This window comes from Xiphophorus hellerii, chromosome 15, assembly GCF_003331165.1.
Source record: "Xiphophorus hellerii strain 12219 chromosome 15, Xiphophorus_hellerii-4.1, whole genome shotgun sequence".
Taxonomy (NCBI): Eukaryota; Metazoa; Chordata; class Actinopteri; order Cyprinodontiformes; family Poeciliidae; genus Xiphophorus; species Xiphophorus hellerii.
The window spans coordinates 21,823,213-21,833,691 of record NC_045686.1 but is presented as its reverse complement, the minus strand read 5'-3'; the positions used below and the strand labels follow the sequence as shown (position 1 = coordinate 21,833,691).

Genomic DNA, 10,479 nt, shown 5'->3' with positions numbered 1-10,479 from the left:
AAGAATAACAAATAACTGTTGTGCATATTGAGCAAGGACCAGCTGGGCGACAACGGATAGTCATATCCTCAGACTACCTTTGCAGTCTTTTAGAACTCCATCTCCCTGTCCCTGTCCCATGCATCGCCAAATTCTTGGGTATATCTAGACGGACTGTATATCGACGGATGGCAGAATCTGGTCTTTCAGTGAGGGCATTATACACCACCATGTCAGATGATGACTTAGACCAATGTGTGAGAGAGACATTAAATCTAGGCAGCCTCACTCTGGGTACCGAATGGTAAAGGCCCTTCTGCAAGCCAGAGGACTGAGGAGCTACAATCGAAAGCCAACTTCAGCTTCGATCCAGAATCAGTTAGGATCGCTGCCACAGCTAGAGGATCGGACTGACGTTTCCTTCTGTGCAGTCCCGTTCTGTTTAGGATCCTGCTCAGAGTGTGCATGCTATTATTGGTTTCAACCACAGTGCAAAGCAGCATCCGTATCTCCGTGTTTTAGGCTAAACATGAAGGGAAACTTGACCAAGTCCTGTTAGCCACTGTACTAGCCTGGCATAATATCACCACTTCCTGGACATAAAATTATCATGTTTATACAAGATGCGTATCATGTTTTAACAAGATAACTATCACATTTTAATAATATACGTATGACGTTATAACGTGATAGCGCTCGATTTTTTTCCCCTGGATTAAATAGCAATAAGCTTCCGTACCAGTTTCAAAATTCACCATTTATGAAATGTAAAGCAAAATGCTGATCATGTTACCACAAAGGTGAATTTTAGTGTCTTTATGGTAGACATGTTTAAGAACTAAAATGTTCTAAATTTGTAATTTGATTGTTTTTTCTTTACTCAAAAGGAACCTAGTACATTTGTACATTGTTCTAGGACTTTAAATTTCTTGCATTATAAGAATCAGAAAAAAGTTTTGTTTGTCTTATGTAATTTATTTTCTAATACTTCAAGCATATATGAACTCATCTAAGTACATTCAATAAAATTTTGCATAAAAAACAATTTCAGTTTCATATTTAAAACTGCCTGTATAAACAGTACAGACTCAGAGAAATGAAATACCTACTCTGAACATTGTGTCATTCTTGTTCCTCTAGTTTTGAATTTGACAAAACTAGAGGAACTGGAGTAACACATTACTCTAATGAGTAATACATATGAATACTATGTATCATATGTATTACATACATTCATATGTATTGAATTCATATTCAATACATATCAATAAGTTCATATGAATACGTTCATATGAATTCAATACATCTGAATGTATTGAATTTATATTCAATGAATATGAATTCAGTACATTCATATGTATTGAATCACATGTTCAACACATTTGATATGTAATCATCTGACAAAATCAGAAAATTGAATTGATTCTACATTTCAAAACAACTTTCATTTGAACAAAGCTGCTTCACAAACAAAGAACTGCTACAGCTTAAATGTAGATTTTTTTTTTTTTTTACAGGTCGATCATTCAAAGCAAGCCAAAGCCAGTTTGCATAGAGGAAATGCATGCTAAAAACTCACCACTGAAAGATTTGTAACTCCTGCAGTAGCAAGTGGCAGCTGTTGGGTAGTTTCCATGAACAATCTCCACAGACAGACTTGACGGCAGATTTTCCCATCCGGTCCAGAATTTCATCATGTCTTTCAGTTCAGGTGGTGTAGCTTTGGAAGAGAACAAAGCCACAATCACATTTTCAATTCTAATTTACCATACGTCCGCAACTTATGGATAACTTAGTATGTTTTGTAAGACTAAAGTAACTGGAAATATTCAAGACAGTTGTAGTTTTTATTAAAATCCACATCAGTTCTAGAGCCACATGTTGAGATAGAGCTAGACTACACAGAGAGAACACACAAACATGCATGCAATTCAACTGTTTGAATTTTGAGCTAAGATTAAAACTGAATTGTGAGTTATCACAGGCCCTCCTTGAAGCACACAAGGCAGCCATATTAGCTTAGTACATTAGCGGTAGCATCTCCTGAAATATTACACTTTACTAAGACTGCCTGTCTCAGTCTCACCTAAGACAACATCAAACAACCCAGAAAGTCGCCGTTGAATTTGAGACAGCGAATTTGAGCAAGTTGAATTGGAGGACAGTGAAAATATTGCATTTGAATTTTGAAAAGTTGAATTTTTTTATATGCTGAATTGTTAAAAGTCCGTCTGTTAGTTTAGTTTACTACATTACCCAAGATGCATCTGTTCATTTTGTGATTCCGTTTCACGTAGTTGAGTTTTGTTTTTCTGTGCTACTGTGTGGCTCGGTGGCATGAAAGTGGCATCCGCTGACATCCACTATCAACCTATCTTGGGTCCTTTGTGTACGAAACCTGTGTGCGTTTTTATGATGTAAGTGTGCAGTTTCATGTTCTATATTTGTGTTTGTGTCGGTTGTTGGCCCAGGAGGTGATGGCATCCTCGTGTTTCTCTGGCTGCCGACAATGGAGGCGTTTAATTATGATAGCTCTTGTTATACTATACTATACCAGATACATATTGTTATTGTAGTAGTATATGAGGGAATTACCATTCATTCCATGTGTTCTGACGGGTTTTGTCATTTGTATGTTTGTTGCATTTACCCGACTGTTCATTTCTAGTGTTGTAGTGCCCTCCAGTGGATTTCTGTGGTGCTGCAGGCCATTTTCGTCCTGTATCTACGTGTATCTGTGTTTTGCTTGCATGGGTATTAATATGTACCTTTATTGTTTTCTGTTTCAGATAACCACACACACACACACATACACACATACACACTCATATACGAACATCAATAAACTTTTGAGCTGCACCGTTGGAGTCGCCCTAGTCCTTCTGACCGAGGAAGAGTCGATTGACGAGAGATCTGGATTTAGCGCCTGTTTAGACGCACACAGTCTTCTACAAGTGGTCCTTCGAGCCGGATTCTCATTGGTCGAATCAACAACATGGCAACTTCACAAGACAACGCTTCTCAGGAGAAAGGTCACAAGCATAGTCCCCGTCCACGCAGGAGCAGGAAGCTTCCGGGACATCTGGCAGAGTATGACCATGACCTACCTGATCCAGAGGAGTCAGAGTCGTCAACAAGCAGCAGCTCAGAAGAACCTGATAAGGATAAGAAGCAAAGATGGGACAAGATGGAGGCAGTATGGGGCAGCGTTTTAGAAGCAATGAATGAGATGCAAGTCACTATGAAGGAGACCAGTGGTGCATTATCCAAGCGTGTGGAGCAACTAGAGAGAACATGTAAGTCATGCAGCCCTCTCCTACCACACAGTCACGCTCAACAACATGGTAGAGCAGAATCCCTTCCTGCATTCCTACCACATCCTAGCAGTGTGGATATATACAGCAGTCACACCGGGGATCAGTTGAACATAATGGCACCAGCAAGGCAGGACAACAGAACACCTGTGAACCTACTAAGACCAGTAGAACCTGCTGCATCCTTCTCATCTCTAAAGGCAAGCCCCAGGGTACAGACAGCACCATGGCCAGTTCCACAGCCAGATGTACTTGCAGCACCTCCGCATATGCTTCAGCCACCACCTGCGTCCCAGCCTTGGATGAACACGGCCTTCCAGCCTGTAGGTCAGTCTGTACCTTCACCTGTTCCACAGCCAAGAGGCCCTCCGGTTTATCCAGCGATCCAGCCAGCATCGTTACCAGCTCCGCCTCCTAGAGTGAACCATGTGATACAGCCTGCTCTACAACCTGACATCCAAGTATCACAATCCATGCAGCTTGGGAAGCTTGAACCACAGCAAGCTCAGTCTCTATACAGTCAGAGATACCAACATCCGCAGCTACCAAGCTGCGCCAACCAGTTGCACTCTGCACCATCATACAACCTCGCTGCAGCCTCCGCTACACCTCTGCTTCAGCCACCAGAGAGAGCGGCAGCACAGCAGAACTACAGCCAGCATTATGCAGTTCCACCTGCTGATTTTCCCAGACATTACTCTGCTGCCTATCCATCACCTCCAGCTGAATACCAGTCAACAGCCTCCCTACCTTCAACAGCAGAAGTCAACCAGCCAAAGCTGTTGGAGATGATTGTGGCATCGTCATACGGCATCCCAAAGCCTAGACTGGTAACATTCAAATCAGGCCGAGAGAGTGAATTTGCACTGTTGAAGAAAGGATTGGACAGCCTACTGGGGCCCCATGCACACCTCACAGAGGATTATAAATATCACATCCTGCTGGATCATTTAGAGCATCCATGTGCTCTACAAGTTGCCAGGCGCTATATTCACGACCGCACTCCCTACACTAGTGCAATTCGAGCATTGGAGCAGAGATATGGACAGCCTCGACAACTAATCCAGAGTGAACTCAGTGCTATCCTTAACTGCTCTCCTGTTAAGGCTGGTGACCCTCAAGCCTTTGAAGATTTCTCCCTGGCAGTGTCTAGCCTTGTAGGTCTCCTCAGTACTATGGATGATGTAGCAGCCAGTGAGCTCCAGTGTGGTTCACATGTAGACAGGTTACTCACTAAACTCCTTCCTAGTTACAGAGATAGTTTCATCGAGTACTGTATCACACGTGGCATTATACGCACTGGTAGCAGCCGCACATACAACATGTATGACCTCTCTGAATGGCTCGAACGCAAGTCCCACGTTCTTCAGCTATCCAGGCAAGCGACTCAGCCTCAGTCATCAGACAGACCACGATTGGAGAGAAGTAACTTCAGAGCACCCACAGGATATAAAGCACAGAGTAAGTCTGCATCCATATATTATGGCTCAGATCCTGCTCAAATACAGCCAAAGACAGACACTAAGGCAGACACTGTGAGTCCTTCTTCCCCTTCCAAGAAGAAACAGAAGTTTAAGCCCTATTGCCCATACTGTGAAGGAACAGAACACTACCTCAGTGGCTGTGTAAACTTTAAGAAGCTAGACCTCACAGCTGTCGCCACTTGGCTAAAGGATAAATCCAAATGTTGGCGCTGCGGCCGTAAACACACTCCAGAACAGTGCACTCTGAAGAAGCCGTGCACAACCTGTGGAGAACAGCACTTATTAGTGCTTCATGACCTGGCTGAGGCTAGAAGGCGGGACCCTAACATCCTAACAGTGAGTACCAGCAGAGTATTTTTGGGTCCTGTCAGTCACTCTGGCCGTGTAATGCTCAAGGTTGTGCCCATTCAGTTACACCATCAGAGGAAATCTCTAGACACGTATGCTCTCCTCGACGACGGCTCAGAGAAAACCATCATACTCCCAGCTGCAGTTAAGTTATTAGGCTTATCACCAGAGGAGGAAACTCTATCTCTGCGCACCATCCGTCAAGATGTGATCCAGATAAAGGGAGGCAACGTCTCATTCCAGGTGTCCCCGAAGGCCCAACCAAAACTGCGTTATAAAATAACACAGGCCTTTACTGCTCAACAGCTCAGCCTAGCTGAACAGTCATGTCCAGTGGAGCTCTTGAAGGAGAAGTATCACCACTTGCAGCAAGTGCAGCTGGAGGGATTCAAGCAGATACAGCCTCTTGTGTTAATCGGTTCAGACAATGCTCACCTTATAACTCCTGTCCGTCCAGTCAGACGTGGCCCAGCCCGTGCTCCTGTCGCTGTTTGCACCAAGCTGGGGTGGGCCATCCAAGGTCCAAGCAGTAGTATGCCTACACAGCAGGGAGACATGCACTGCCTGAATATATCATGCCTTTCTCCTGCTGAGGCCCTGCATCAGGACGTTCAACGTCTGTGGCAACTAGACGCTCCCATACACAGACCTGAGAAGGAGGTCACACGCTCAAAGGAGGACAGAGAAGCCATAGCCATGTTAGAGACTAAGACCATCAGGATGTCTGTAGATGGCGTGGAGAGATATGCCACTCCTCTGCTGAGGAAGAAGGACTTCCCTCGGATGCACGTCCCTCCAGAAGTAGTTAAAGGTCTGCTGAGGTCCACAGAGCGGAAGCTGATGAAACGTCCGGACCTGGCACACACATACAACCAGGAGATCAAGAAGTTGGTTGATTCTGGTTATGTGGTGAAGTTGACTCCAGAAGAGATTCATAGTTCTACTGAATCTTGGTACGTGCCACACCATATGGTACACCATAACAACAAGGCTCGGGTGGTCTTTAATTGCTCTTTTGAGTTCCAGGGCACCGTCCTAAATTACTACCTCCTGCCAGGCCCTCCACTGGGGCCTACACTACTGGGTGTACTCCTCCGCTTCCGTCAGTATCCTGTGGCAGTGAGCGGAGACATAAAGGCCATGTTTCACCAGATCCGCCTGCTCCCTGAAGACTGTCCCCTGCTACGGTTTCTGTGGAGAGATGGTGAAACAGAGAGGCTCCCAGATGTATATGAGTGGAGAGTCTTGCCCTTTGGGACAACGTGTAGCCCCTGCTGTGCTACATTTGCCCTTCAGAGACACGTGAAGGAGCATCAAGACACTCATAAGGACATCTATGAATCTGTACATACAGCCTTTTATGTTGACAACTGCCTGCAGTCCCTCTCTGACCCACAAGAGGCCAAGTTGCTCATCAACAGGATGAGAGAATTACTCCTCCAAGGTGGATTTGAAATAAGACAGTGGGCCAGCAACCTCCCTGAAGTGGTTGCCCATCTGCCCAGTACGGCCAGGTCAGAAAGCTGTGAACTGTGGTTGAACTTCAACAGCCTTGATCCACAGGAGTCAACATTGGGTCTCAGCTGGCACTGCCCAACTGATGTCCTGGGATACAAGCATCGCCCAGTGTCCTACACAACTGTCACGCTGCGCAATATTTATAAGGTGCTAGCCAGTCAGTATGACCCATTGGGTTATATCTGTCCTTATACCACAAGAGCAAAGCTCATTGTGCAGGCCCTGTGGAGTACAGAGAGAGGATGGGATGAGCCCATAGAAGGAAATCTGCTTCAGTCCTGGATTGAATGGGAGGAAGAACTGTCTAATCTTCAGCAGATTAGCATCCCTCGCTGCTACAGCCCGCACAGCATCACTGGTGCTACAAACGAGGTTCACATCTTCTGTGATGCCTCTGAGAGATCCTATGGGGCTGTTGCCTATCTGAGAGCCACAGAGCAACAGGCACACATCTCCACCTCCTTCATCATGGCACGCTCAAGAGTTGCACCCCGGAAACAGGTGTCGATTCCCCGACTGGAGCTGTGTGCTGCGCTGACAGGAGCCCAACTAGCCAAAGTTCTGCAGACTGAACTCTCATTACCCCTGCACTCTATCTACCTGTGGACGGATTCTACTACAGTGCTGCAGTGGATCCAGTCTAGTTCCTGTAGGTACAAAGTTTTTGTTGGGACTCGGATTTGTGAAATACAGGAGTTGACCTCCTCAGAGCAGTGGGGGTATGTGAACTCTGATGAAAATCCAGCTGATGACATCACAAGAGGGAAACCACTGTCGGAGCTCACTATCTCCAGCCGCTGGTCACAGGGCCCACACTTTCTCACACAGACTCCTGACACCTGGCCAAAACCCCCAACAGAGTTCCCAGATTGTGGCAGTGAAGAACTCAGAAAGACTGCTTTCTGTAGCTTCACATCTATATCTCAAAATCTACCAGATCCTGCACAGAGCACATCATTAGAGGACCTGGCTCTGGCCACTCACCAATCTCTACATGGGACAGCTGCCACCTCCTTCACTGCTGCTGAGCGTCTAGAGGCAGAGACTCAGCTGCTTCGCTCTGCACAGAAGGACAGCTTCCCAGAGGAGGTCCGAGCCCTCCAAGCCGGTGACTCTGTCCGCTCAACTAGTCGTCTTAGTGCTCTTTCCCCTGAATATGACAGCATCAGTGGACTGATCAGAGTTGGAGGCCGCCTGCGCCAAGCTATAGATGTAGACCCCGACAGCATCCATCCGGTTGTGTTAGCTCCTGATCATCCTCTGACTCGTCTCCTCATAAAGCACTACGACTCCCAGCTGCTTCACCCAGGTGCAGAGAGACTCTATGCAGAGATACGGCGCACATATTGGATTCTCAGAGGTCGACAGGCCATTAAGAAACACCAGTACCAGTGTGTGGAATGTAGGAGATGGCGCGCCTCACCTTCCACACCAAAGATGGCTGACCTTCCTTCAGCTCGTCTGAGACTCTACAAACCCCCATTCTGGTCTACAGGCATAGACTGTTTTGGACCCTACCTAGTCAAGATTGGACGTCGAAGAGAAAAACGCTGGGGGATCATCTACAAATGTCTGACCACTCGATGTGTTCACTTGGATCTCCTCCCTAGCCTTGACACCGACTCTTTCCTGATGTCATTACGCAGGTTTATTGCTCGCCGGGGGAAGCCGTATGAGCTGTGGTCCGACAGAGGCACCAATTTCGGGGGAGGCCACAAAGAATTGCAGAGCGCCTTTGAAAACATGGCCCCAGTGTTGCAGCAACAGTTAGCCAAACAGACCATCAACTTTAACTTCAACCCGCCGCATGCTCCTCACTTTGGGGGAGCCTGGGAGAGGGAAATCAGGTCAGTCAAATCAGCTTTACAAGTTGTCCTGAAAGACCAGGTTGTGGCAGAGGAAGTGCTTCTAACAGCTCTCATGGAGGTTGAAGGCATCCTTAACTCTAAACCTCTCGGTTATGCCTCCTCTGATGTGGCTGACCCGGACCCCATCACGCCAAACCTTCTGTTAATGGGGCGGCGGGATGCAGGATTACCACAAGCAGTGTATGGTCCTCATGATGCCCTGTCCAAGAGAAGATGGCAACACAGTCAGGTTGTCAGTGATCATTTTTGGAAACGCTTCATCCAAAACTACCTCCCAGGACTTCAGTTAAGACAGAAATGGAGGAAATCTACTGATAATACTGCTGTGGGACAAATTGTGATGATCGCTGATTCCAACCTTCCCCGAGGACTATGGCCTGTCGGGACCATCGCCAAGGTCTTCCCTGGGACGGATGGCATCGTACGAGCTGCTGAGGTGAAGGTCAAGGACAGTCTCTACATTCGCCCGGTAACCAAACTGGTGGAGCTTCCTGAAGTGCCTGAAGATTTGGATCGTCCTTCCAACTAGCAGACTTTGTATGAGTGTATTTGTTGCAAATACAGGGGCGACTGTTAAAAGTCCGTCTGTTAGTTTAGTTTACTACATTACCCAAGATGCATCTGTTCATTTTGTGATTCCGTTTCACGTAGTTGAGTTTTGTTTTTCTGTGCTACTGTGTGGCTCGGTGGCATGAAAGTGGCATCCGCTGACATCCACTATCAACCTATCTTGGGTCCTTTGTGTACGAAACCTGTGTGCGTTTTTATGATGTAAGTGTGCAGTTTCATGTTCTATATTTGTGTTTGTGTCGGTTGTTGGCCCAGGAGGTGATGGCATCCTCGTGTTTCTCTGGCTGCCGACAATGGAGGCGTTTAATTATGATAGCTCTTGTTATACTATACTATACCAGATACATATTGTTATTGTAGTAGTATATGAGGGAATTACCATTCATTCCATGTGTTCTGACGGGTTTTGTCATTTGTATGTTTGTTGCATTTACCCGACTGTTCATTTCTAGTGTTGTAGTGCCCTCCAGTGGATTTCTGTGGTGCTGCAGGCCATTTTCGTCCTGTATCTACGTGTATCTGTGTTTTGCTTGCATGGGTATTAATATGTACCTTTATTGTTTTCTGTTTCAGATAACCACACACACACACACACACACATACACACATACACACTCATATACGAACATCAATAAACTTTTGAGCTGCACCGTTGGAGTCGCCCTAGTCCTTCTGACCGAGGAAGAGTCGATTGACGAGAGATCTGGATTTAGCGCCTGTTTAGACGCACACAGTCTTCTACATGAATTTTTTAACACTGAAAATTTAAACTGTGAAAAATATGTATATTGAAAATTTGATCACTTTGAAATAGGAATGTGAATTTTTTTAATACATGAAAATTGCAACCATGTACAAATAATGACAGAATTTTTTTTTCATGTACAAATAATGACACTGAATTTTTTTTTCATGTACAAATAATGACACTGAAATTTTTTCATGTTAAAAATATATTCTGAATTTATTTTAACAATGAAAAAGTAAGCACTAATATACAACATTCAAATTTCAGAGGCATTGTTTATTCAAATTCTGATGGCACATATTTACTTCCATATGTCGGCCCATTTTCAAAACCTGACAGACCACACATTAGCCGACAGAAATCCTAGGTATAACGGTTTGATCGGGTTCGGTCCTGCCGTGTGGTGTCAAACAATGGGCACAAAATAATGGCTGCAAGTCCAGTGAACTAATTTTAAAACCAGGCATTAATCAATGCTTTACTACAATCTACCTGCAATGCATGTTGTGCTGCCTTTTGTAAGTTAAGCTGGAGCAGCAAGGTTGAAAACCGCCCTAGAACGCCCCCTGGTGGATATTTTGTTATGTTTTGGTGACGCTAAAAAAGAATATAGATCCAAGATGGTGGAACGCATCACCGAACAGTTCATG

The 10,479-nt window shown here is 45.4% G+C and overlaps 1 long non-coding RNA gene across 1 annotated transcript; it reads left to right on the top strand.

The window, feature by feature from the left end:
• The first annotated feature begins 9,157 nt into the window (after nucleotides 1–9,157).
• On the top strand, nucleotides 9,158–9,688 carry LOC116733777 (uncharacterized). Its single transcript, XR_004342111.1, has 2 exons — nucleotides 9,158–9,282; nucleotides 9,655–9,688. It is a non-coding gene; the product is annotated as an uncharacterized LOC116733777 (long non-coding RNA).
• The last annotated feature ends 791 nt before the right edge of the window (nucleotides 9,689–10,479 follow it).